Raw genomic sequence first — 27,301 nt, forward strand, 5'->3', positions numbered from 1 at the left:
GGGGGGAAGAGAGGGAGGGCTGGGAGGGGGAAGGGGAAGGAAAGGGAGGAGGGGAAAAGGAGGGGGAGAAAAAGGGAGGGAGGGAAGGAGGGGGAAGCAGGAGGAGGGGGATGAAAAGCGGGATGGAGGGAGAAGAGAGGGGAGGAGGAGGAGGGGGAGGAGCAGGGTTGGAGATTCAGGGAGATTCAGGGTAGAGGCTGCTTCTCACCATCCCCACCTCTGGGACACTGTCTCTCAGCAAGAAGCTGAAATGGTCTTTCTGGAGGGTTTCGGCCTCTCCACATTTCAGAACACGGAACAGAAATGGAAATCAGTAGCGGGAGGATGGCCTCCGTCTTGCTGCCCCTCTCCTGTTGTGCATGCGACTTGCTCTGTCCCGTTCTTGATTGGAAAATCATCCCTGCTTGTATTCTGCCTGAACTTTTTATCCTGGAACATCACAGAGCCTCCCCCTGTGCCTGTTACTGCACAACTCCCAAGATTAAAGGCTTCCTCCTCCTCGATCCCTGCTCAGAAACAAGTGTAACATGAAGTGCCACTTAGTCATTTCTTTGCATTAACTGGTGATCATCTCTTGATCTGACTTGAGGCTTCCAAGGCATTTTCCTACTTGGAGAAAGATAGACAGGATTGAGTCCCGGTGTGTGAAGGGAGAAAAATATTAGGTCCTCTTAAGGATATTAGGCAATACACACACACACACACACACACACACACACACACACACACAATTTATATATGCACATATGCATACATGCACATATATACGTGCATATATGTACTATACACTTACAGGTACCTGTATGTACAAATATATATACACGTATACATATATATGCTTATCTCTATGTTTACATGGGATTTATACAATATTTAAAATATTTGTATAATGCTTTATATTTTAAAAAATATTTCCATATCTAGTATCATATTTGATGTGATTCGTATGACAACCTTGAAGGATATGTAACAACAGAATCCTTATTTTACGGAGGAAATTCAAGTTCAAGCAGGTTGTGACTTGTGTAAAGTCACACAGCTCCTGAGTGGCCTAACTGGAATTCAAACCTAATTTTCTTTTTGAACGTAAGGTTTTATGTTCTTTCCTTCATACGATTCTGTATTTTATACATAAGGTAAAAGAATTCTCATAAAAGCGTTCCCTTCATCTTTACCAGGTAATGTGCTCGGCACGATTTCATCTAAGTTAGTTTCTAAAATAGTTGTTTAACATAGAAATTAGTATTCTTGGGTGTGTAAGTAGTAGAGCCACGATTTGAACCAAGATCTGGATGCCTCTAAAGCCATGCTCTTTCCATTACTCCGGAGAATGGGCGAGGTGACCTTCTGCAGGTCAGTGGGGGCAGAATCGTCCAAAAGAAAGGCACAAGTTCCAGTTGGAACCTGGATCTACCTTCTATTTGCTCTGGGAGTTTTGGCAAGATCCTTAGTCACTTTGATCCTCAGTTTCCTCAGCGATGATAATGGGATTAACAACATCTGTCCTACTGTGTGCTCTCAACATTAAACGAGACCAGGTGGGTCTCTAGCACAGTATCTGATACGTAGTAGGTACTCAACAGATGATGCCTATACAAGCTGCTGTCTACTTTTTGTGTATGTTGCTGATTTGGGTGCGATTCCCTAGTCATCCCTGAGACCGAACAACCCATATGGATCAAGAAATGTTGGCTCAGTAAGAACAGGACATGACGATCCAGAAGGGAGCTTTTGATGCTGAAACCAAGGCTCTAAGGCAAGAAGAGGAAATCCTGGACAGGAGAGGTTCTGAGGATTGCGACTGTTGGCTCTCCCTTTTCCAGCTACTCAACTTTCTGCCTAGGTGAGTGGGGGACAACACAGAAGTACAAGCACACAGAAATGAAGAGCATCGCTCTTCGTTCTAACTAAGCCATGGCCGTGTCAGCCATGCCCACACCGTCCACTCCTTGTAAGCTTGAGGGGGTAGTTTTTCTTTGGCTTTGCCTTCCTGAATGAAACAAAAGAGGAGAGTAGCTTAAGTTGTATGTCAGGGCAGGGAAAATTCCTTGACGGAATCGTCACCACCTGTTAGCCGTGAGGGAGCCGATTAGTCTACAGAGTAAGACCTACACCCCACTTTCTCTTTTTTGCGAATGCTGTATCCCTTGGAAGCTTCAGATCAGGGGCATCTGGGTGGCTCAGTCGGTTAAGCATCTGACTTCAGCTCAGGTCATGATCTCATGGTTCGTGGGTTCGAGCCCCACGTGGGGCTCTGCACAGACGGTGCGGAGCCTGCCTGGGATTCTTTCTCTTTCTCCCTCTCTCTCTGCCCTCCCCAGGTTGTGTGCATGCGCACCCTCTCCCTCTCTCGAATAGATGAATAAACTTAAAAAAAAAAAAACCCTTCAGATTAAAGCTTCTGTCTCTTTGCTACTTTGTATTTTAAATTAAATTTTGCCCTTACTGTCTTAAAAAGAAAATAAAATACCCAATTTGACCCCCAACTCTTCCTTTTCTCTGACACATACAGACACTACATTTCTAGGCTCTCAGTATTGGTGCTTTTCTTTTTTTCTTTTTTTCCCCGATGCCTGTGACATTTTAATAATTATAACACCAGGGGTGGAGAAATGAAAAAGGAAACAGCATGACAAAATACTTCTGGGCCATTTTGGAATTAGTGATATTTTTCAGGAGTGATCAATTACATTACTTAACTGGAGAGCTCAGATTATAAAGAGAAATATAATTAGTGGCAAATGTGGTGAGATATATAAAGACAGATAGGCGGGCCAAGGAATGGGGGCTCATCAATTTTTCCAGGTTCCATCAGGAGGGCAGTTGTTTTACTGCAAGACTCCATCCAAGTGATTGGAAAGCAAAAGCAAGCACACTCTGAGCATTGCCAGCGCTCAAAGGAAAAAGCATCAGCTGAAAATCAGCGGGTCTGCATCTGGTCTACCATTGATTACCATGCAATTCACTTATCCTGCCCCATGTCTCAGTTTCCTCCTCTGTAGAAGAGGATTAATAATGCCTCTCCATCCTGCCTCCCTGGGAGCTGTTGTGGGGCTTAAGTCAACCATATGGATGTGGACTTGCCTTGAAAATTAAAAGCCCTATATACATGCGAAGGAGGATTAGGAATATTATCGCTATTCGAGCTGGATCTTGCCGAATAAGTAGGACTTGACCTTCTGGAAACAGATATGGGGGGTGTCAGTTAGAGGATACAGAACAAGCAAGGCATCGAACACATACATTAGTCTCCTGTAGCACAGAATATTGAAATAAGACGAGGAAAATATTATAACCAAAATGTGGGCGGGAACAAGAACATGGAGGCTTAAGAGTTGGAAGTTTTTTTCCCAAAGCGGAGGCAACTGCTGATAAGCTCTGGTGGGAGATTCCATAATCTAGGCAGTGTTGCAGAGAGAGGAAACAGAGAGTGTAGGGTAGAAGGCATTTGTCAGGGAGAAGTGATTAGGAGGTTGTGGTAAAAAATAAGGGATCCCTACGCAGGGACACTGGATCCGAGAAAAGAGGCACTGCAGGAAAATTAGTGAGGTGGGATACATAGGGCTGATTGAAATGCCAAAGAAGAGGCTACGGAGAAAGGACAGAAGGAGGAATCAACTTACTTCAAGGGCTGGAGTCTGAGCTCCTGGGAGGATGGTCGTGCCATTGACAGAAATCTAGAACGCGGGTTAAGGGGCACCTCGTGGTGGGGATGGAGAGCATAGTAGATGTGATCCATCCTGCCGAGGTTGATTTTAAGGAGCCGATTAGACCTGCCGTGTAAAGTGCCATTTAAATGGTAGAGCTAGAGCTCAGGAGAGGGGTCAAGCCATTTTGAAACCATTAGGAAAGAGGAAAAGCCATCGGGATTGTGAAACTCTAGGAGGAAAATGAGAAGGGTCCAGGGGATGAAGGCAACAGTTTCAGGCCGTTGACTGGAAGGGGAGGTGAGTATGTAGACCTGACTTGCTCACTGAGTTTTCTGCTTCCCTTCCAAGGCTTGATACCTTTCTGTCAAGGGCAGTGAGGGGGAGGGGAGGCATTCTTATCTCTTGGGAGGAGGCAAGCTAGGGCCACAGGGATAGTGAGAACATTTGCTGGGACTGGGGTGGCACCTGAAGAGGGGGAAGGGAAAACGGCTCTGTCAGAGTTCACTGACACCACGGTTGGCCACCCTGGCCCTTGGGGAGCCTGGGAGATTACTCTGCAGCTAATTAGGAATCGCTCTTAAGGATCAATACCATCGTTTTGATTCCCCGTATCCGGAGCCAGAAAATTAGCACTCCTCTGAGAATACGGATGGTCTGTGCGACTGCTTTGTTGATGGAAAGCCACATTCTACTTTACTGGAATGTGTTTCACACGAGCAGCTTGTAGATATGGAGGAGCCATCAGCTTGCAGCTCTTTTCTCTGGAACACAGTCACGGGCTGGACACTGTCATAGGAGAAGGGAAATGAATTGGACCAACAGATTGGAAACCACAGCCGGACAACTTTCCATTCCATGGCTGAAAACTCCACCCCCAAACCGGAATGCCAAAAATGGTATCTCTGCTTTGGTACCTCCCTGGGCCTGGGTATGATTTTTATGATTTTGTTTATGTATGTGCCTGCGTGCAAGTGTTTGTTTTTGAAATCTCAGACACACATTTTACAGGAAGAGTATTGGCATTTCAGAAGTCATTGATGTTTTGGGCTATTGTATCCTAGAGATGCAGGTCATTGCTGAACAACCTGACATGAGCATTATCAGGCTTGCAAACCTGTTTTCAAGTGAGATGTTCTAAAGCAATATTTATAGCAAAGTTATGACCTCGAGGCATCTAAATGTAATCCATTCTTAAATCTCATTTTTTCCCTCTGAATCCTTCAATCTAATTAGGCTCACATCAGTATATTATTACAGAGAGTAATCATTCCTTTCTTCTAATAACATTCATGGATAATTTTATTTCTCATTTCCAGCCTCCTACTCCTGTGGTGTAATTAGTGTCTTTGGCACCTCGTGATGCTCAGAATGAGTTGCAGCTGCTAATTGCTAATTGAAAAATTAGAAACTCAGTTAGAAAAAGGATCTAATTAAAATGAAATTAGATAAAATCCCTTCAAACCAGCTCCTGTCTCTGTCTCTGTCTCTCTCTCTTTCTCTCTTTTCTTTGTTTTTCTTTTTTCTCCTTCTGCCTTCTTTTTCCACCACAGAACTATTAGCCCTTGCAAAACATGTGTGATAAGTGGAAGCCAAATACCTTTCCAGAAAGTGTTATACAATGGCCTTTGGGAGGGAGCTATGGAGAGTTTATAACCATTGAACTTAACTTCAGAACCTGGACTTTCTCCCTATTCATGTTCCACCCATGAGTAGAAGTTCCACCTTACAAGTAAGACTTCCAGGCTCTCTGGAGGATGAGTGTGTGGTTAGCCCCGCGTGATCTTCTCGTGTGTTTGGAAGGGTCATTGCCAGCCTCATGCGTGTGAGCTCCAGGGAGCCACTCACTTCTTGGTGCAAATCTATCCCACCCTCTTCTTTACTGTCTTGTCCACCCAATAAATGATTATCTAGTCAAAGCTCAGCCCCGTAGGAGACACAGAGTGAACATAGTCCCTTCTGCCTCCAAAGTATTTACAGTCTGCCGAGAAGCCTAAACCGATAGACACAACAACAGAGCAAGAGGACATATAATCAAAAGCAAAATAGTGTTTCTCATTCTATGTGATAATTAGTTCAACCCTTCCGATATTTTTGAGCAATTTCTTACTGCGTGTCAGGCACTGTGCTAGCTGCCACATGTAGAATATATACCATATAATTCCTACCCTTAAGGAGTTCGTATCTGAACACACGTAAATTAGTGATTTATAATATATGATAAAAGCAATAGTAACAAAAGCACAAGTTGTTGAATTAATGCAGAAATACGGGTGATGAATTCTGATGGGCCAGACAGAGAAGGCATCGGGGAATTCTTTACATGGAGGAAGTGACATCTCCGTAGGATTTTGAAGGATGAGTAGGGGTCCATTAAGGGGACCGGCATTTTAGACAAATGTGCCATTTCCAAAAAAACACAGACACATAAGCAATACAGTGACTTCTGGAACTATGACCACTGGCATTTCCGAAGCCTAAATTGGGAGGTGCAAAGCAAGAAATGAGACTGGGGAAGCGGTAGGGGTTCAATTACAAAGCGATTTGTGTGCTTTTGAAGTTTAAAGGAGAAATAGATTTGAATATTTGGGAGAAGTTTTCTTGGATGATATAGGAATTAAATGATAGTAGGATCTCAATAAAAGTCTTCAGGAGGGGGTTTTGTGGAATGAGAGGGACATTCTGGATGAAACAAAAAGATAGGAAAGACTTTGAATATCCAGTTTGACTAAAGCAGAGAGAATAGTTCAGGCATCGGTAGAGAAAAATAAAGTGAGTTCAGATCATGATTAATAATCAGGCCAAGGATGTGTATTTTCAGAAAACAACAAGAAAAATAGGCACTTTCAACTACGTATTTTCCTTGGTAGACAAATCGACTCTGTGTGAGGATGTGGACACTGAGGGTCGGAAAGCTTAAACGACTCATCCGAGGCCACACAGCTAATTTGTGACCTGAAGGAAGTCCAACCCGAGTGGGTCTGATTTGGGAAGCCACTCCCTCCGATTCCACCAGCCCGCCACCTGGCACCCCACCTCAGTCCAAGGTCCACCGCACCACTTTCTACCCCTTCCACATCCTGGAGGCGGCAACTTCTGCTCGACACAGCAAAAACGACTGCCCAAACGACTCCAAAAACAGAGGTATGCATGTTCTGTTCCTTGTAACTTATTCTGATCCCAAAAGATAATGGAATGGCGACTTAAGCCTTGCCTTCAAGAAGTCCCTCTTGATAGCTAACATATTTCTCATGCTGCAATTCAGCTAACTTCCCTCTAGTTTATCACCACCAAACCTGATACTTGCAACCCACCTGTATCTTCTAGAATAATTAAAGTGCTCTGGTTTGTCCGTGGCTCAACACGCTCCACAGAGTTCAGGTACATGGGTGGGAAAGATGTAGAGTTATATTAGTGCGTGAGCTTTGGATCACACCACTTGGGTTCAAATCCAACCTCTTCCACCCGATTGTACAAGCTGCTGAATCTCTCCATGGTGATGATGATGGCAAAAATAATAATATTTATAGGGTTTGGGGACAATCAAGTGAGATAGTACATTACATGTTTGGTCCATGCTTGACACTGGCCGGTTACTGAGATAAGAGACTAGGAAGAAAAAAAGAAGGTGAGTGGAGAAGAACAGAGGAACGTGAGGGCTGGCCCCCTTTATAGCCCTCAGCTCAGTGCCTGGCAGAGACTAAGCCCTCTGTGCTTATGGCTCGATTACCGAATGAATGTCTGGATAACACCAATTCTTTGCCTGATTTTGCTGCCTGTCACTGTTAACCATCTGAACTACAGTGGCCCCGTGCTCTCTTGGTGGCATGCGATGTTCTAAAGCAGACTGCGACAGGAGCTGACACGCTGACAATCTCCTGTTTGTCGCTTCTGGACGGAGGCTGGACAAGGAAGAAGACGGGACTGTGAACCGGTCGAGAGAATCCGCTCGGACTCAATTTCGGGAAGCGACACCAGGGCCAGCTAGTTGCAGATGCCGGTGCCCCCCTGCCTCTCCGTCCCCGTGGGTCTCCGGGCTCCCCTCTCCAAAGGTACCCTGGGGCTCTTCTGCCCCAGTTCCTGTGAAGCTTGAAGCTTTCTGCCTCTCCATTTTGGGGGAAGAGCCTGGTAACTAACTGGATACGACGTAAATAAAAACTATGGGAAACTCAAGTGAAATTAGCACTTCCTGGAAAAGGAAGCTAAAGGAAGATTTCCTGTATGTGCTAATTTACTGAGAGGCACGTTTTAAAAAAGAAGCTTCTACAGCTGTTCAAAGGAGCATTTATGGATTATAAATTATAACACCCTTGGAATTTGGTAGCGATCAGCTCAAGTCTCGCGAAATACATTGAGTAACTTGCCTCTTTGCTAAGCTACTCCCTTGTGTATCACCTTTTTCCATTTTCCTCTTCCGTGAAACATCATTGCACGTCAACACAGAAAGAATTTAGCCCAACGTACTAGGAGGAGAAGCAGTTTTTCTGCTTCGACCTAAACTTCTCAAATAGGCCGTCTGGGGAATTCTCCACCCTCTCAGACCGTGTTTTAAAGGGGAACATGAGAAGGTGCACATCGAGAGAGATGCTTAGGTGGGGTGCATCCATATTCAAAGCGTGATTCTGTTGGGCAGGCCAGTTCTTCTGGGGTTCAGCTCGCTTCCACCTCAACACACCCTGCGAACTGTAGCCAAGATGGCACAGCTTTGCCGTTCGGCTTCATAGCGAAGGGATTTTCCAAGAAAAGGTGACTTTGAAGGATTCAAGGTGAAAGTCACTGTCAGCCCGCAGCGCCGGCTGTTTGCAGAGAAGGAATTCACTGGGGGATATAAGAAGGGCTGGGGGCTTTAAGTCCTTGCTACGGCTAAGCTTCCCATTTCAGAGAAGCAGGTCGTCCTGCTAATTATCTGTCACGTCACCCTGGCTCTCCATAGAAACAGATAATTTCCTTCGCTGGGTTTCTCAAAGCCATTTAGAGTTGCAAGAAAACCCTTCGCACTCTGTCTTTCGGAGAGTCTAGGAACAAGAGTAAAGGTTATGACCACCAGAGCAATTTTCTTCAAGGACTTCCCAGTATGTTCATATTGATGCAGGAAGGCAAATGTGCTAACTCAGTCACCACAATCCCTTTAAGTGAATAGATGCTGTTTTATGGTTTCTAGCTACCTGGAGGAGGAAGGATGAAAATAGTAGTGAGGGCAAATTTACTCAAGGGGAATAATACAGTGTATCATGAGACCCAGGTAAATGTTGCACATAGGATTTGGACATTCTGACCCAAGGGTGCCAGCATCACATATTCTGATAATCTAGATTTTATTACGTGAAAACGTCTTGAATCATCATATCACATAATGTGAAAGTCGTAAGAGGGAAATCATAGTGAAGTGAGACGCAGAGGGATGTCACCAAGGGAGGCTTGACTGTTAGGAGACCGAATAAGACCGGTTAAGTTCATCCAAGTCTAGAGACTACCCCTCAGCTGTATGGGTTTGGGTTCACGTTTGTCGGTTTCCTGGAGTTCAACAAGGAGACTGATACTCAGCATTGACACTGATATAAGAACGTTCAATACAACCGCACCTGTCCTGTGTCCTTCATCATGTTAAGAGGTGGCGGAGCCCGGTGCCGAGGAGAGAATGAGCCCTTGGGGAGATAATCTGGGTACTATTCGTCTTTGTACTTCAGCATCCCGCCCAGTGCCTAGTCCCTGAATACATCTTGCTGGATGGCAAATGACTGTTCAGTGACGGAGTGAGTGGCTGGCTGGCTGGGTAGATGAGTGAGTAGATGGGGGTAGGTGGGTGGAGAGATAAAAAGCAGGCAGAAGAGAAAGAGTGAGGGAAGAGGATGTAGTGATGTCCCAGCTGGTATTTACTGGACAGCACTACGTGACCAAGACTGTGCTGAGTGCTTTTATACGCTGTAATCACGAAACCCTCGCAACAACCTCGGGAGGACGGAGAGGCTGCATTTGCCATTTTATACGGGAGGAAACTGAGGTTGAGAGGAAGGTGGTTTGCTCAAGGATACCCCAAGAGTAAGTGTGTGGAGTCAGAATAAATTCACAAGAGCCTAACCCATAAAATAATTTTCGTAGGGCCCAGTTAGAACTAGAACGATCAAAGTTGATGCCTCACTTGCCTTCTCCGGCAAGCATAGTCCCTCTTGCTGGACAAGCCATGTAGGAGGCCGAGTGTAATCAGACGTGTTGTGTGGAGGCTAGCCTCAGAATGAGGAAACATGCGTCTGGCTTAAATGTTTAATATCGTCTAGCGTCTCCCTCCATGTTCATAACAGGAGTATGACTACCAGGGATCAAACCTTCATGTAACCATCCAGAGCCCTTTCTCCCCTGGGCAGCGCTCACATGGATGGCTCTGTTTCCCTACGTTCTGTGCTTCCGTTGTTCATCTTTTAAATTTACACCACCCTGGAAATCAGAGGTCCTTTAAGATAATTTTAGACATTTCTACTGTAGCATACGTTGTAGTTGTCAACATCTACTCTTGTTCCTCTCATGTTTCAGATGCTGGGGCCCGTTTCAAGGTCCCCTAACATTAGCCAGTGCTAATGTAGATGGCCGGGGTGTGAGGAAGGAAAGTGACTTGCTCAGCTGCATGGGGCTGAGTCTCCTGATTCTAGCCTGGTTCTTTCTTGCTGTATTACACCCACCAGTTGAGTGAATAAATAACTATTTCACAGAATCTTATACTCGTCAAATCAAAGTTGTTTTAAATGCGCGGGATTTCTCAGCTCTTGAGGCTTTATGTCTGCTTTCTCTGGCCTTCCCCAGCCAGGGGCCTGCCCCAACCTGCAGGCTTTTGGTTTAGGTTTGTAGAATCTGAGTGGGTCTTTGTCTCCTGGGTTAAGAACTTTAGACACCCAACCACAGATCATATAAATGACTCCTCCTGTGAGATAAGGAGACACCATGTGGACACGTCTCTTCAATCCACATACCCTTCCAACACGTCTATTTTGACAAGAAAATGTCAAGATTCCTGGGTATTATGGACACCTGTCAGTCCCACAGTTAATCATAAACTCTCAGTGAGTCATAAAGTCTGGAAAGACTTTTCCATATGCCCTTCCTCACCTTGCAGGATTCTGAAGGCAGATTGATGACACCAGAAGTTCTAGGGAGACGGAGTGTCTTCTGAGATTTTGGCTTTCCCCACTGAAGCAGCAAGACAAAGATCCATATCCATGGAGGATAACTGATGGGTCCTTTTCTGCAAAAACAAAGAGCTACGTAAGGGGACTTTCACCCTGTAAGGAGTAACGGTTCATTTGTTCCATGATAAGTATTAACAAAAGAAGCCACCCTCCTCCTGTGTGTAGGGACAGCCCTCCCCCCCACCCTCTGCCACATGCACCTCCAGTAGAAAGCCTGAAAACTCATCAAGGCTGGCCTTACATAGCTGAACAGACCTTGCCATTACTTTTTCCCATTCTCCCCCCCCCCCATTTCTGGGTAATGTGTCCCCTATGCTCTCCAAGTACTTCATTAACTGCTTATTTTCTGTTTGATTCACCCCCTTCCCTGGCTAGCAATTTCACTGGTATAGCTCAAAATTACTTTAAATAGTTTTTTTTTTTTAACTCATTTTAAAATACCTCCCATTCTTTAATCTCTTCATGCTAGACTTGGCTTTCTCCTAAACTAATCTCTGTGATAGCAAATTAAGGTCAATATATATTAAATATACCACCAATCAACGTTTATAATGAGAATCCTTCCATTTATTGGCTTTGCTTTAAATTAAGTGGAATGATCGATGGGAGGGATTCAGAGGATTGAGGATGATGGTCTAGATGCTCCCAGCCAAGAACAGGGTGGGCATCACTGAATCCAGATGGTATACCTTCAGATATTTCTATGCTAGCACAGTCTGAAGGAAGTTGCCTTATAGTGAATAAACACTCCTCAACCTCTCTGCGGGTTCAAGATATGAATGTTTTCAGGACCCCAGGGCGAAAGTACCAAATGGAGGCTCACATGCCTCTATACTGGAACATTCTACGTCAAGTCAACAAATTGTTCAATGGGCTCTAAGTGTTGACGTTGACAATTATATCCAAGTAATAGCCTGAAGACCAGGTTTACATTTAGAATTCTTCAACCCTTCAGAATTCTGTTTTTGAACATGGTGGCACAAGGACACGGGAAGGCCTGGCCTTTGATGTGCATGGCTTTTGCTTTCCACTGCTGGCTCTGATTTACGCTGCAAAGGCCTTCGCGAGCCTTCATGTGAATGTCATAGCCTGCACACCCACGCCGTGTCCAATCTTCACCACCAAACCTCTCTTTTTTCCTCAACTTGAGGCATGGGTAAACAGAAGATCTGGGGAAAAGGCTTACATAGGTCCTAAAAGTGAACTCTAGGCGGACTGAGTAGGGAATTGGTGAAGGAGTCTGAGTACTCTGAGTGTGGTCAAGATAGATGGGCTTCAGAGGCACACACGCTCTGGGTAGACACGTCCTCTCGACTCCGCGAGGTGGGGAGCAGTTGGAGGAGTAAGACAGAGAGGGACCCTCTAAAGTGTGGGGCCCATGGGACAGGTCCTTCTTGTGGGGCCAAAGGGTAGCTCTGGTGTTAGAAACTCAACAGACTTTGGAAGAATTAATGTGGGAGGAACTGGAGCCGACAACAAATGATTACTTTAAGGATATTTTCATCTTATTTTTGTTAGGTAGATTCCATTATTATACGCAATAACCGTTTTTATTAAGTTAATAAGCATTACACACTCTCAAGACTTCTCATAAATCATTCAGAGGGCTGCTATTTTAGCTAGATGAAACAATCCACCAACTCAGTAGCATTGACTGCTCTCCTGTACCTGTTCATTCCAGCCCACGTTACTAACAACACGTGTATAACACACACAAACACATACTATCAGAGGAGATCTTTAACCTAAATCGAGCCTTGTAAATGTAGCTCATACAGTAAATATTTCTAAGCTACAAGTGCCCTGAGAAATCCTTATTTCCACCCCTCTCCCTTGGTATAGGGAACTGAAGTCGAGAGAGAGAGGAAGTGATTTGCCAGTGTTCTGTTTGCTGACCTTTATATCTCCAGGTCTCACTGTGGCTGAAGATAGGGAGGTTGGGCCCATCAACAGAGTCAATTCTGGGGAAAGGAAAGTAGCCAGGTGTCCCTTGACAGTGGCTAATTGGGGTGATTCACTAAGCAATCAACCGTCCCCCCCATCACCCCCCGTTTTAGAAATCTTTTGTCTACTCTTGGGGGAAGTTAACTAATCTGAGGGAATGGAAATCTTTTCATTTGACCCTAGACAGAGAAGATAGGCTAGTGTGCATCTAAGAACTGAACCATTTTTATCCAAAAGGAGTGTAAAGATTAAAACAAATCAGTATTATAGGGGCGCCTGGGTGGCTCAGTCGGTTAAGCGTCTGACTTCGGCTCAGGTCATGATCTCGTGGCTTGTGAGTTTGAGCCCCTCGTCAGGCTCTGTGCTGGCAGCTTGGAGCCTGGAGCCTGCTTTGAATTCTGTCCCCCTCTCTCTCTGCCCCAACCCCGCTTGTTCTCTGTCTCTCAAAAATGAATAAACATTAAAAAAAAAATTTAGAAATCAGTATTATAGAAGTAAATTTCACATTTAATGAAAATCCTCAATTAAAAAAAAATTTTTTTTTTTAACGTTTATTTATTTTTGAGACAGAGAGAGACAGAGCATGAACAGGGGAGGGGCAGAGAGAGAGGGAGACACAGAATCTGAAGCAGGCTCCAGGCTCTGAGCTGTCAGCACAGAGCCTGACGCGGGGCTCGAACTCACGGACCGCGAGATCGTGACCTGAGCCGAAGTCGGCCGCTTAACCGACTGAGCCACCCAGGCGCCCCGAAAATCCTCAATTTTAAGAGTAAAATTCGATAAAGTTTGACCGATGTTTATAGTCAACACCACCATTACAATCATCATATAGACCATACCCTCAAAGTTTCTTCCTGCTCTTTGGAGGTAAATATCTGCATCTGTCCCTAGCATCTGTCAAGTGATCAGCTCTTGGCCACTACTGTTTTGCCTTTTCTAGAATTTCATGTAAGCGGAGTCATATAGTAAATAGACATTTATGTCTGGCTTCTTTTACTTCTGAGATTTACCCATGCCGTTGCATACAATAGACGTTCACTTTTTAAATTGTGGAAGAGTACTAAATTATATAGATGACCCACAATTTGTTTATTCATCAGTGGATGGACACTTGGATTGTTTCCAGTTTTTGACCGAGAAACAAACAAAAACGGGCCTCCTCGGACACTTGAGAGCTGGCCTGGCACTCACAGCTAGGTCATGTTGTTTTCCTATAGGACGTAAACAGTCTCACAAAATAAAAAATTCAGACAAGGTGACTCTGAGGACATGATGCCGCGAGACAAAGCAAGTCTACTTCATGATTTTGCGTACACAGAGACAAAAATGTTCTTATTTCCTACCTCCAAATTCACCACGTTTCCTTTCTTGGACAAACGAATGACTGCTGCTTCTTTATTAACCAGAGCTCTATGCCCACCTGCTCTCCCTATCGATTTATTATCCAGATGCCCGATCAGAGAATTATCTTCCCTTTGCCACCTTCAATCCAGCGTCAACCCCCACGTCCTCCTGGTGCCTCTCAAATCCCCCAACCAGAGTCCGAATCCTATCACAGTCGCCTTCTCCCCGCCTCTTACTGAGATTCTGCGAGGTTCCCCACCGCACGTGCGCTCCCAGGATCACTCACCGCAGTGGGTTAGAAACCTAACGCGCTCGACTACCACCGGCGTCTTCCCCGAGGAGCTTTGGCCGGAGAGCGGTTGCTTGAAACATTCACATACAGGTCTTCTCGTGTACCTCCCTTGCTTTTGTCCGAATCTAGGGGTGGAATGGTTGCCGTGTTGGTAAATGTGCGCTTCATTTTACAAGACGTTGTCAAAGGGGTTCCCGACGTGGCCACCAGCAACGCGGGGAGATTTCAGCCGCGTCCCATCCTCCGGCCGTACTTTTACCGTCCGGTCTTTTCAAAGCGACCACTTCAGCGCGTGTGGCCTGGTATTTTTATTTCCCGGTGGTTTTAACTAACACCTCTCTGTTCACTAGTGATACTACTGAGGCTCTTTTAACATGCCGAGAAGGCATTCGCGTGTCTTTTGGCGAAGGGGACTTCAGATCTTTTGCCCTTTTTAAAATTGTGTTGCTTGCCTTTTATTGTGTTCTAACAATTGTCAGAGTTCGTTATATGCTTTGGATTCAAGTCTTTTATCAGTTATGTTGCAACCATTTCTCCCGCTCTGCCGTTTACCTTTATGTGTTTTTAGCAATTGTTTCAGAAGAGCAGATTTTTAAAGACTTTGATATTACCAATTATATCACTTTTTTTCTTCTTTTTTTGGGGTTGTGCTTTTTGTGTCCTCAGATATCTCTGTTTACCTAAGGTAATAAAATTTTTCTGCTGGGGCACCTGCGCGGCTCAGCCATTAGGCAGTTCGTGAGTTCAAGCCCCGGATTGGGCTCTGTGCTGACCGCTCAGAGCCTGGAGCCCGCTGCGGATTCTGTGTCTCCCTCTTGTCTCTGCCCCTCGCCTGCTCACGCTGTCGCCCTCTCTCTCTCTCTCTCTCTGTCTCTCTCAAAAATAAATAAACATTAAAAATTCTTTTCTCCTATTTTATTTTTCTGAAGTCTTGAAACTCCTGTATGTGCTTTACACTTCACGACATATTTTATTTTATATTAACCGTATTTTAATTGCTCGATAGCCCCATGTGATCAGTGGAAACTGTATTGGACAGTTCAAGACTTAGGTGCATCACTCTTATTGATCTTTTTAAAGAAATAGCTTATAATTCTTTGATTTTTCTCTACTGCTGTCCTGTTTTCAAGTTCGCCTATTTCTGTTTTCATCGTTTTAATCGTTACTCCTCTGCTACTTTGGGTTTAATGCCCTCGTCTTTGCCTAGCTTTTTAAGGTAGAAATTTATACAGTTGGGGCACCTGGGTGGCTCAGTCGGTTAAGCATCTGATTTTGATTTCGGCTCAGGTCATGACCTCATGGTTTGTGGGTTCGAGGCCCATGTCAGGCTCTGTGCTGACAATGTGGAACCTTCTCCCAAATAGGTTCTCTCTCTCTCTCTCTCTCTCTCCCTCTCTATCTGCCCCTCCCCCACTCTCTCTCTCAAAAATAAATACATAAAGTAAAAAAAAAAAAGAAATTTATATAATTGATTTGAGACTGTTTTCTTTTCTATAAAGATTTACCTACAACTTCAGCGACTTCACTTTCATTTACACACATTTCAAAATACATTGTTATATATATTTCATGTTATCTCGAACTGTATTTTTTTGTTTTCAAATATTTTAGAGTTTTCTAGATGGCTCTTTATCAGTCATTCCATTTTCTTTCTGCTGTCAGAGAATATATGATTTTAATTTTTTTAAATGCATTAATGCATGTTGTATGGCTCAAAATATGGTGTATCTGGTGCATTTCTCACGTGTACATAAGAAAAGGAGAGTTCTGCAACCATCAGGTAGAATATTCTATAAATGTAATTGATAGAAATATCAGTTAAGAGGCACCTAGGTGGCCTGGTTGGTTAAGCGTCTGCCTCTTGATTTCAGCTCGGGTCATGATCCCATGGTCCTGGGATCGAGCCCCGTGTTGGGCTCCATGCCGAGTGTGGAGCCTGCTTGAGATTCTCTCCCTCTCCCTCTCCCTCTCCCCCGCCTTCTCAAAAGATAAAACACAGAAAATAAAAAATAAGGAAATATCAGTTACGTCATGTTCGTTGATGTTGCTGAAGTGTTCTATACCCTTACATGTGTGCATGGCTGGTTATTTTATCAATTACTGAGAAAGGAGTGTTGGTGTCACCAACAATAATTGTGAATTTGTCTATTCTTTCAGTTCTGTAAGTTCACTAATTTTTTAAACTTTTGTTCCATCTAGTCTGTTAGTGATTTCACCTAAAGTCTTTTTCATTTCAATACTGCATTTGTTATCTCCAAAAGTTCCTTCCTTCCTTTTTCCTTCCTTCCTTCCTTCCTTCCTTCCTTCCTTCCTTCCTTCCTATAAAATACCTTCCATGTCTCCCCTCACCATGTTCATATTGTCCTTTGCCACTTTGAGCATATGAAACACATCTGTGGTAACTATTTTGACATCTTGGTTGACTAACTCTATCAATTGTCATTTCTGGGTCTGTTCTAATTAATGAGGTTTTTGTTGTTGTTTTTGTTTGTTTATTTTTTAGACAGAGAGAGAGAGATGGTGTGCAAGTGGGAGAGAGGGGCAGAGGGAGAGAGAGAGAAAATCTTAAGCAGCCTCCACACTCAGCACAGAGCCTGACATGGGCTTCGAGCCCACAACTCCGGAATCATGACCTGAACCAAAATCAAGAGTTGGATGCTCAATCGACTGAGCCTCCCAGGCGCCCCTGTTAATGTTTTCATTTTAAAGAATTTCAATCCTTCCTGTGTCAGCACTGGGTGGAAATAAAGGAATAAATTAGTGAATGAGGCTCAGGCTTAGTATGTTCTTTCTTACTTTAGAATTAAACAAAAGATGGGCTAGAGGGTCATTATTCCAAATGAGAGATTCATCCGCTCTTTTTGAAGAATTTAAACACTTACCACTTTTAAATTTGAATTTTTTCTCTTTCTTTATGGTCCTAATTGTTTTATTAAAGAATGGAGCCCACTTATCTGTGAATCTATTTCTGATCTATTAATGAATTACTTTAAGTTAGGCCTAATCTTATTTATATATGTACCTAGGATGCTTTCTTCTGTCTTACAGATTGTGCTATTTGGCTCCTTTGGACACAAGAAAAACAGACCTTTGTCATGTCGGATTGCTCTCATTTACAGATGTTTAGTCATGGTACTAAGAAAGTTAGGAAGACAGAAAAACCTCAAGACCAGTCAGCTGATCAACAAGGGGAATGAGAACATATTTCAGGAATAGACTGTAGTTATGACAACCAGGTGTTATATTTTAGGTAGCCCTTGCTACCTACTCAATTGCTCTGCCATTACAGTCACAATGTATGACTTTGCTCGTCTGGCTTATTTCCCTTCTCTGGCTTGACGCTGTTTCCTGTCTTACACATGGCTTCTGTTTATTTATGGTTTTGCTACATCATCACTTCTGCTTACTGCCTTCTTTCGACAGGTATCTCCTTTTCTGCCCTTCTCAATTGTCGGCTTAGGCTTTCTGTATTCTGATTGGGCTGAATTCTCATTTGGGGTTACATCATAGGCTGCTGGCCAGATGGCAACTTGAGCACAAATACCCGTGCTTGGTTCGATCACTTGTAACAACGTAGCATGAATAACGCCATGGAACTCTTGGTTCATCCCTATAAACCCACTTAACAGGGTGCTGGGATTATTGAAGATAATGTGAGATATTCCAAAGGGGGAAATAGAGGTGTCAGACATCTTGTATTGACGATATACTGTGTATATGTCAACTGAATTATCACTGAGTGAGCGAATGGATTAAATAATAAACCTATGCTCCTTTGTTTGACTGGAGGAAGAGCACTTAGCTAAAACATACTTTATGGTTTCAGCTTCCCTGTTATTTCATCTCAGTCTGGTCTTTCCCCCTTTGTAACTTTTCCTTTTCTCTCTTCCCCTTCTGTAACTCAAAATGGAACCGGGCACCTCCGGGCAGAGCGGATCCTCTCCTGGTGAATGAAGGAAGGTGTTTCATTTTCTGCCGCGTCCTATCTCCCGACAGCCAAGTGCCTCATTCCTCATTGGCTTCGTAGGGTGGCTCTGGAGGAAGAAATGAGATCCTTTATATAGATTCACCAACCTCATTGTGTGTGCCATAAAAAGTGCCTCATATCAGTAGGCGGTTATTTTTCTGTGCTCCTCGTGATGGGCTCCTCATTTGGACGTACCCCAAACTCCCAAATTACTTTTTAAAAAAAATGTTCCCTTTCATATCAGGAGGTACCGTCACTGTGCCGTCAGTGGTGTGTGTCTGCTGCGGGTGGTGGGGGTGGGGAAAAGATTGAGTAAAATAATCAACTAAGGGGTTAATAATTTATTTTCCCCTCTTTATAAGAGTTTTCATTTTTTTAAAAAAATTTTTTAGCATTTATTTATTTCTGAGACAGAGAGAGAGACAGAGCATGAACAGGGGAGGGGCAGAGAGAGAGGGAGACACAGAATCTGAAACAGGCTCCAGGCTCTGAGCTGTCGGCACAGAGCCCGACGCGGGGCTCGAACTCACGGACCGCGAGATCATGACCTGAGCCGAAGTCGGCTGGCTTAACCGACTGAGCCACCCAGGGGCCCCAAGAGTTTTCATTTTTAAAAGAAGATTTTGCTAAGTCCAAGGGATTAAACTCTAAATATATATACCCTGAGCAAGTATGGGTTGGGAAAAGGGCACCTCTTTCCTGCGTGTCCAAAGGTAAGAAAATGCAGTGGGCAATACTTACTTTGGCTTATTTGGCTTTCTCGATTCAAGCACTGGATAGATCAGAAGCCTGATGTTAGGGTCAGGTTTTTTTTTAATTTTTATTTTTAGAAGTTTATTTATTTTGAGAGAGAGTGAGGGAGCGCGAGTGTGTGAGCAGGGGAGGGGCAGAGAGAAAAGGAGAGAGAGGAATCCAAGCAGGCTCTACTGTGTCAGCGCAGGACCCCCACGATGTGGGATATTCATCTCATGAACGGTGAGATGGTGACCTGAGCCAAGATCAAGAATTGGACGCTTAACCGAGTGAGCCACCCAGGCGCCCCAAGGTCAGGTTTAATTTCCACAGCTCCGAGAAGACAAGGACCTGATCTATGTATTATCCTTCCTGAAAAACTTCGGCAATCAAATACTTCAAAGACAGTTAAGCCATCTAAGTTCACAAATGAGTGAGGAAGTATTTTCCTGCCTGAGAAAGGGGTGAGTGAAAAATGGAGATCCTTAGCCAATCCAACCGGTGGCTTAGAAGGCCAAAATGAACTCATATTTCTGGACTCTTTTGTTGGTCCTCGAGCCCCTATTTGCTTATGTTTTCGACTGTGCTGTGCACCCTCCTCCCGTTTGGAGCTCAAGGAGAAAGTGGACATTGGTGGACATGAGGTGCCAAACCAAATAAATGCCATGAGACCCTGGAACATTTACAGCTTCTCAGAGAGTAGTCACTTTTTTCTTTCTTTCTTTCTTTTTTTTATTTTCTCGATTGAAGTAGATAAACCAGAGGCAAACTTCTGCACGGCCCTCACGTGCAGCTGCTCGCTTTGGGGACGTCTTGCTCACCAGCTATCTTAGCAGTGTTTCAGCAGGCAGGGCAGCCAAGCAGAAATACCACACTCTTTGCGAAAACCCCGGGTCAGCACAATTTCTTCCCAGGGAAATTGTAACCTTTTGCGCTGAGATTGGGATGTCTGGGTTAGAAAAGAGGAGAGAAAAACCAGTTTCTGGGGTCCCCAAAGCCCTTATCTCTTTCCGGAGCACCAGAGCTAAGATCACAAGTTCATTCGCGGCAGATGGAAAGCCTCCCAGCTCTCGGGGCCGCTAAGAGAACGCGAGGTGTTTTGCAACTCACACTCCCAGTAATATTTACACTGCAGTGACACACGCTTTTGAGTTTCCTGTTGTTTTACTCTTGCCTCTTGCTCATTTTATTCCCTCATTCTTCTGCGTGGAATGGCTTGCCTCCTCTGGACTTATCCCTCTCCATCCTCGAAGACTCAACTCTCCAAAAACGTCTTTCCTGAACTTCACACATCACATGTACGTTGTCTTTCCACCAGTTCTACGTGGTTGAACTTCTTTGCTCTTGCAGTTTTCTGTGCTTGCCTCCAACCTAGAGAGCACCTAGGACTGTCTTCAAGTCCTCTGTTTACACGCCTGTGTCTCCCATTGTCCCGTGAGAGCAAGAACCGTTATCTCCTTTATCATTGTGTCTGGAGGGCTCAGGGTTTAGTTTAGAAACTTTCAAATCAGAGACTTCTGGATTCAAACCCATTCTGTCTCTTACAACTTCACGAACTTAAAATAGAACTTCTTCTATAAAATGAAGATAATAGGGGCGCCTGGGTGGCTCAGGCGGTTAAGCATCCGACTTCGGCTCAGGTCACGATCTCGCGGTCTGTGAGTTCGAGCCCCGCGTCGGGCTCGGTGCTGGCAGCTCAGAGCCTGGAGCCTGTTTCAGATTCTGTGTCTCCCTCTCTCTGACCCTCCCCCGTTCATGCTCTGTCTCTCTCTGTCTCAAAAATAAATAAACGTTAAAAAAAAATTAAAAAAAAATAAAAAACATAAAATGAAGATAATAATGCCTTGAAGGTGGATATGGTTTAAAAAATATATATGTAAGTCCCTTGCACCATGGGAGGATTTTTATATTTTATTGAATAAAACTTTGCTGAACATTAAGACCCTCTCTGAAGGAGAAAAATGCCACAGAAGGTACACAAATTGAAGGGGCTGTAAGAAGTTGTAGCCAGTAAAGCAGCCAGTCTTTTGGTGACGTGGGTCCACGAGGTGGCGATGGGACACTATGAGCTGATTCTGCGTGTTCAGGTCTGCCAGATCTTTCATGGTGCTTGTGGGCTGGGCAACCACTTTCTGGCCGGCCCTAGCCTTCTTCTCCGCTGCTGTCTCCACCCTCCACAACCTGAGATACTTGGCCCGAGTCGTTCCCTGGGATTGCCAGGTTTTGTGAACAAACATGGTATCAGAATAAAGGTCTCAAGAGTCTTTCTGTTTTCATTCAGATCAAAGCTTAGGCCACACTAGCTGGACTCTTACCTTTTCTAAGAAGACTGAGAATGGTTCTTAGTTCCAGTGGATTTCCATTTGTGTAGCAACACGTTAATCAGATAGGCCTCTTTCATGTCTCACCTTTAAGGGAAAACACAAACACGAAGACTTTGTCAGTCCGTGGGCACAGCTGAGAAAACAACAGTTTGGATGGCAATATTGCTGAGGTTGGAGAAGAAGTGGCCCTCGGGGTTCTGGGTCTCTAGACACTCATTGGACAAGCATTCCTTGAAGAGTTCTGGCATGTTAGCCCCAATTTTTCCATACGACCCATTTCTCTTAATTTTTACAACATGTGACATAGATATTATCGTTGTCATTTTGTAGAACCGGAGTCACGGAGGTAAAGTGACTCACCCACAGGCACACACAAAATAAGTGGAATAGTCAGGATTTGAATCCAAGTCTGTCTTTCTGTCAAGTTCAGCTTCTCTCTTTTAACCTCAGCGGTTTCCCCAGTATCAAAAAATATGTCTCCCCAAAGAAGTACGAATGTTGAGGTCAAGTACAACCCTCCATTTTGTATATTTGGGAAGCCAAGGCCTCCCGGTGAATCTAACAAAAGCCAAACTTCTTCCTCCTAGGAAAAATGTACATATGTATCAAATTTCACATCTAATTTCTTGGGTTAACGGAGCCCTGGATCCCATCCATGGGGCTCAGTTGATGAATTCACGATCTGGTCTAAATTGTCAGGTTACTTATGGATAGGCTAATACCAAGAGAGAGGGGAAGGCCATATTTAGTCAATCACCTGGTGGCAGAATCCAGGCCTTTCAAATCTTTGTCTGGTTTTCTTTCACCACCCAATGGGTCTCCCATATGCAACCGTACACTGAGGGAAAATTAAAAAACCACACTCAAGAAAACAATGAAAGTTGAGGTGAGGGAATAAATAAATGTCAATTCCTGGGCCCAAATTACTGTTGGCTCTGAGGGCACTGTCTTACAGAGGGGAGGTAGTGCATGGCAGTGATTTTAACTCCTTCTAGATATTTATTAGTCCCAAAGTCCCCGATTTCCAAGGCATCTCACTTACTAAGGAGCAGCTTATACATAGAAAGAACGTGCAGCATCGATATTCCAGCCTTGCCTCACGCCCTATAGATCAATGGCTTGTTCTTATCTGACAGCATCCACTGACATATTTCCCTGGGATCGAAGAGGGAAGAGAAGAAATTACAAGTAGGATTTGTAGCTGGTTGGCATGTTGTGCTTTTATTGAGGGGCTTTACTGTCCCCACGTTGCCCGGATTCCCCAAACCCATGCCGTCAAGAGTCTCAGCATGCGTGAGAAGGTGATAGGAGAGCCCGGTCGCTAAGCCTCCCCTATTCCGCGTTGGTTGTCTCTTTACCAAGTTGGAATATCATTTTCAAGGGCTCTGACTCTTATCCTGGCAAATCTGTATTTTCATGAGAGAATAAGCAGAGGAAATTCATGCCATGTAAATGTACATCCATAGACAGACTCACCCAGGGTGCGCCTTAGGGTACACTACGTATACCGTTAGGTTCAGGATCCAGAAAAGGAAAAAAAAAGAATGTATGAAGGCATGCTATGATGTTGACGAATTGCACAAAAGAACCTCTCAACTGAACCCTCGTATTGAGTGTGTCCCAGGCACATGCTCAATAACAGTTCGTAAGGGTTGATTTTACCTTACATCGTCAGGTAGGACAACCTGGCAAATTGGCCACTGAGCTGAATTTTGACATGAATAAATTAGATAAATTAGAGATGAAGGCAAGGTGAGTGGGGCATTTGTTCAGAGCAGGGATTGTATGATGCACTACGCTGGCATGGAAGCATTAAATAGCGTGGTGGGTTTAGGGGATTTCATGTACTTCAATATTATTGTTGGAGTAAAGGTCGTGGAAGGTAGAGGAGTGGGGGCAGGGAGGGAAGAAGCTAGAGAGTTATTCAGGGACAGGATCACAAAGAGTTTTATGTGCTAAGCTAAGGAGTTTGAACTTTACCTTGAAAACTAAGGGGAGCTATTGAAAGATTTTAATAGAGACGAGTGGTAGGATCAGATTTACATTTTGGACAGATGATTCTGTCTGCAGGGAGGAGAATGTGCTGGCAAAGGGCCAGACTCGAGGCTGGAAGATGAGTTAGGAGGCTATTGCTGTAATCCAGATGGGATCCAGAATGAAGTGGTAACAGTTACTAGAGATAGGAAGGCATATATATTAAATATATATTTAAGATGTAGGATGTAAAAGACTTGAGCTGTTTGTAAGTGGGGATGGAAAGAAAGGAGGAGTCAAGGACTCTGCCTTGGGCAATTATTTGTATGTCGGTATCATTCGCTGAAATAGAGGATATAATAAATAAGAGTAGCACGTGGCAAGGACATTAGCTTAAGGCAAAGTCATTAAATTATTTTAGGAGATTTTGAATGTGCACGTGAAGATACCAACGTAGCAGTTGGCTATCTGGGTCTCAGGAAATACATTTCAACTGAAAATGCAGCTTTTGGATTCATCGTTCATAGACGGCTATGGGCAAGATCGCTCAAGGGGAACATAAAGCCTGGGAAGAACAAAGGGGGGAGTCCAAGGAGTGGCCAGAAAGTTAGAAAGAAAGCTGTAGGAAGGTTGTTTCAACAGAGGCCAGAAGAGGAGACAGTTTTAATAAGGAAGAATTCTACGTGGTCAAGAGATTTAGAAGACAACGATGGGGATCATTTGAATTGTTTAACGACATGGAAAGCTTTTGTCCTACAAAAGATCGTATTTCAAGGAGATGAACCGTGAGTGGGAGAAGTGATAAATGATAAGAAATTAGAAACAACTGATGTAGATAATGCTTTCAGGAAGATAGTGAAAGGAAGGAGGGAGGTAGGAAGGTTGGGCAAGTGGATATAGTTTTGATCCGTGTTGTTTCATCGTGTTGCTGTTTTCATGGGAGAGGCCTGACGGGGTTTATTTTCTCCGAAGGAAGACCCCTTACAAGGAGAGACAAAGGATGCGGCTGCACCCATGAGGAAGTACGAGAGGATGGGATCTAAAACATGACTGGAGAAACCACTCTTAGATGGCAAACCAGAAGGAAGAGGAAGGAGTAGGTGCAGATAGAGGTAAGAGTGTAGGTGGCAGGGGAGGAAGCTGATGGAGTGGCTGCCGGTGACTCCTGGAAATGGCATTATCTCCCTCATGATAACAGGCAAGTCTTAGTTGAGTCATGAACTGAGCATTTGGGATAACGAGGCGCAGAAGTGACGAGGCCGTACCAGGGTTCCTGGGCAGTGCCGGGGGCCCAGTGGAGACAGTAGACCTTGAGGTTGTAACGGTGACAACGTGTGCTTCGGAAGACCCAATTGTAGTGTCGCCTGAATACCGGCCACACACCGGACGGCGGTCTGGAAGATGAGCCTACCTCTCCCACAACACCAGGAAGCTTCTGCGGCACGGCGGAGGATGGAAGGCTATCCAACGTCTTCATCTCGCCAGACCGTATTCCGGCTGCGTGACCTCGAGCCGGTGACTTCGCTTTCTGAGCCTCGTTTTCCTGACCTGTAAAAGGGTTAAGGTCACCATGTATCAAGGGTAGTTACTATGTATGAGAATTCACTCTGTCAATTATTTAATGGTATGTAAAAATGATGGATGTTTTTCTGAATATGAAAAATGAATGCAGAGCCTTTGGAGAGCTTACTACTCTCTGTTACAGAATAAAAGTAAATGTGAGTTGACGTGGTCGAAACACAAATTTGAGCAGAGATGAACAGAAAGGACCTTTGAGACTAAAGATGAAGGCACAGGAAAGTTTCTTCTTCTTCTTTTTTTCCCTCTTAGTGAAAATTTAAAAGTTACAAGGTAATGTGGAGTGACCAAGATGCATAAAGAATCTCTCAGAATCCTCTACCCTAAGAATCTCATCTGAGAGAAAGGACCAAAAGAACTTTTTTGCTGGTTGGCTAACTTGGAGATAAATATGGGGGATAAGAAGGCAAAACGGAGGATGATGCTGGTACAAGCCTCTAAGAAGCTGCCCCAGGGGACATGGCGTCCAGAACCTCCTTCAGGTCCCACGTGAAGATACAAGGAGAAAGAATCTGCCATTTTGGGAAAACCTTCAGGACTTCACCCGAGGAAGCTGAGGGTTCTCTCTGACAGCCAAAAAAATTGCTACTGCCCCACCTGGTCTGCCTACCAGAGCATCATGCCAGTTGAGCAGTGTGTGTGTGTGTGTGTGTGTGTGTGTGTGTGTGCGCGTGTAAAAGGCTGCTACAACTAATCTCTTATTTATAAAATCGATCCACTTTCCAAAAAACACTGTATGTTCTGAAATGCCATTTGTGCAACACATTTTGAAGAGGAAGCAACAGGAAACAATTACGCAACAATAGAAGTTGGCGTGCAACCTGGAATGAAATTGTGAGTTACAACGATAAGAATTACAGGAATTCGTGGAAGATATTGGGCATCGTGGGCTGGAAGATCAGATTTGAAAAAAAAAAAAGTTGGGGCACCTGGGTGGCTCAGGGTGGTGCCTGAAGTGGTTAAGCCTCCGACTTCTGCTTAGGTCATGATTTTACAGTTCGTGGGTTCAAGCCCCAGGTCAGGCTCTGTGCTGACAGCTCAGAGCCTAGAGCCTGCTTCGGATTCTGTATCTCCCTCTCTCTCTGCCTCTCCCCTGCTCATGCTCAGTCTTTCCCTCCCTCTCAAAAATAAATTAAAAACATAAAAAATAAAATAAATAAAAACAATAAATAAATTAAATAAATAAAAAAATTGAAAATAAATTAAAAAAAAAAGTCAAAACTGGGAGAGCCCTAGCAGTAATGCAGGTCAGTTTTGTTTTGTTATTGTTGTTGTTGTTGTTGTCGTTGTTGTTTTTTGCCTTTTGCCAAACTCAACTCCATTTCACAGGTGATGTGGTTAAGGCTCAGAGAGGTGAAGCCACTTACCCGGGGTCACGGTGAATGAGTGGCAGAGCTGTGGTAGAAGTAAAAAATGGCAGAAGCAGCCCTGAGGCAGTTGAGTGAAGGAAAAATGCTGCAGTCAAGCATTATGAAAATAATTTCTATTGATGAAGTGCTTACGGAGCACCTTCACTGCACTAATCATCATGGCTGCAGAATCCTCTTTTAATACATGCAGCAGCTCTGTGAGGTAATTTGTAGGTTATAATGAACAGTTATCTCTGGGGTTTTTTTGTTTTTAATTTGACCATTCAGAATCTGTATCCCCTTCTTCTGTTGGAAAAACCACTTGCTCTTTGAGGTGGACGGTGATCATCACTACAGAAGGTGGAAGCTCCAGGTGAAGAGCAGAGAAGAATATTCCCGAAGATTATGGGCTCGGGAGTGACGCACGTTAGTCTGCAATTCTGGCTCTGAATGTTCCTCGGCTCTACTGCACCCCGGGGTCCTGGCCAGTGAAAGTGGGGACGACATACAGACTTCACAAAGTCCCGTGAAGATTAAGCGAGTTAATGAATGGAAAGACAGAAGGGTGCCTGGCACATAGTAAATGCTCAGTAAATGAGAGCTGCCATTATTATAGCTACGGTCTCAGCCTCCCTAGCAGCTGGGGCACGGGGCCCATGACCTAGGGCCCACCAATCAGATGTATTCACTTCACGTGCTGAGAAGGAAAAGAACAGGAGCTGCCAAAAAACAAAACAAAACAAAACAAAACAGAACATTTTTTAGTTAACGTCAAGGGGCTGCGACCACCGCAACGATAACTAGTTTCTAAAGACGGCAGGTGCTTTCCGTGCGCTACCCAATATCCTTCAACGAGATTTCTCCTTAAATTAGCAGCTGGTGTCAATACCTTCCATCTAAGAATGCTGACTCAGCACAGAAGACTTACTGTTTTTGGCCATTAGCCATTAGGAAGTTTGTTCAAGTAGTTGG

This window comes from Panthera uncia, chromosome F1, assembly GCF_023721935.1.
Source record: "Panthera uncia isolate 11264 chromosome F1, Puncia_PCG_1.0, whole genome shotgun sequence".
Lineage (NCBI taxonomy): Eukaryota > Metazoa > Chordata > Mammalia > Carnivora > Felidae > Panthera > Panthera uncia.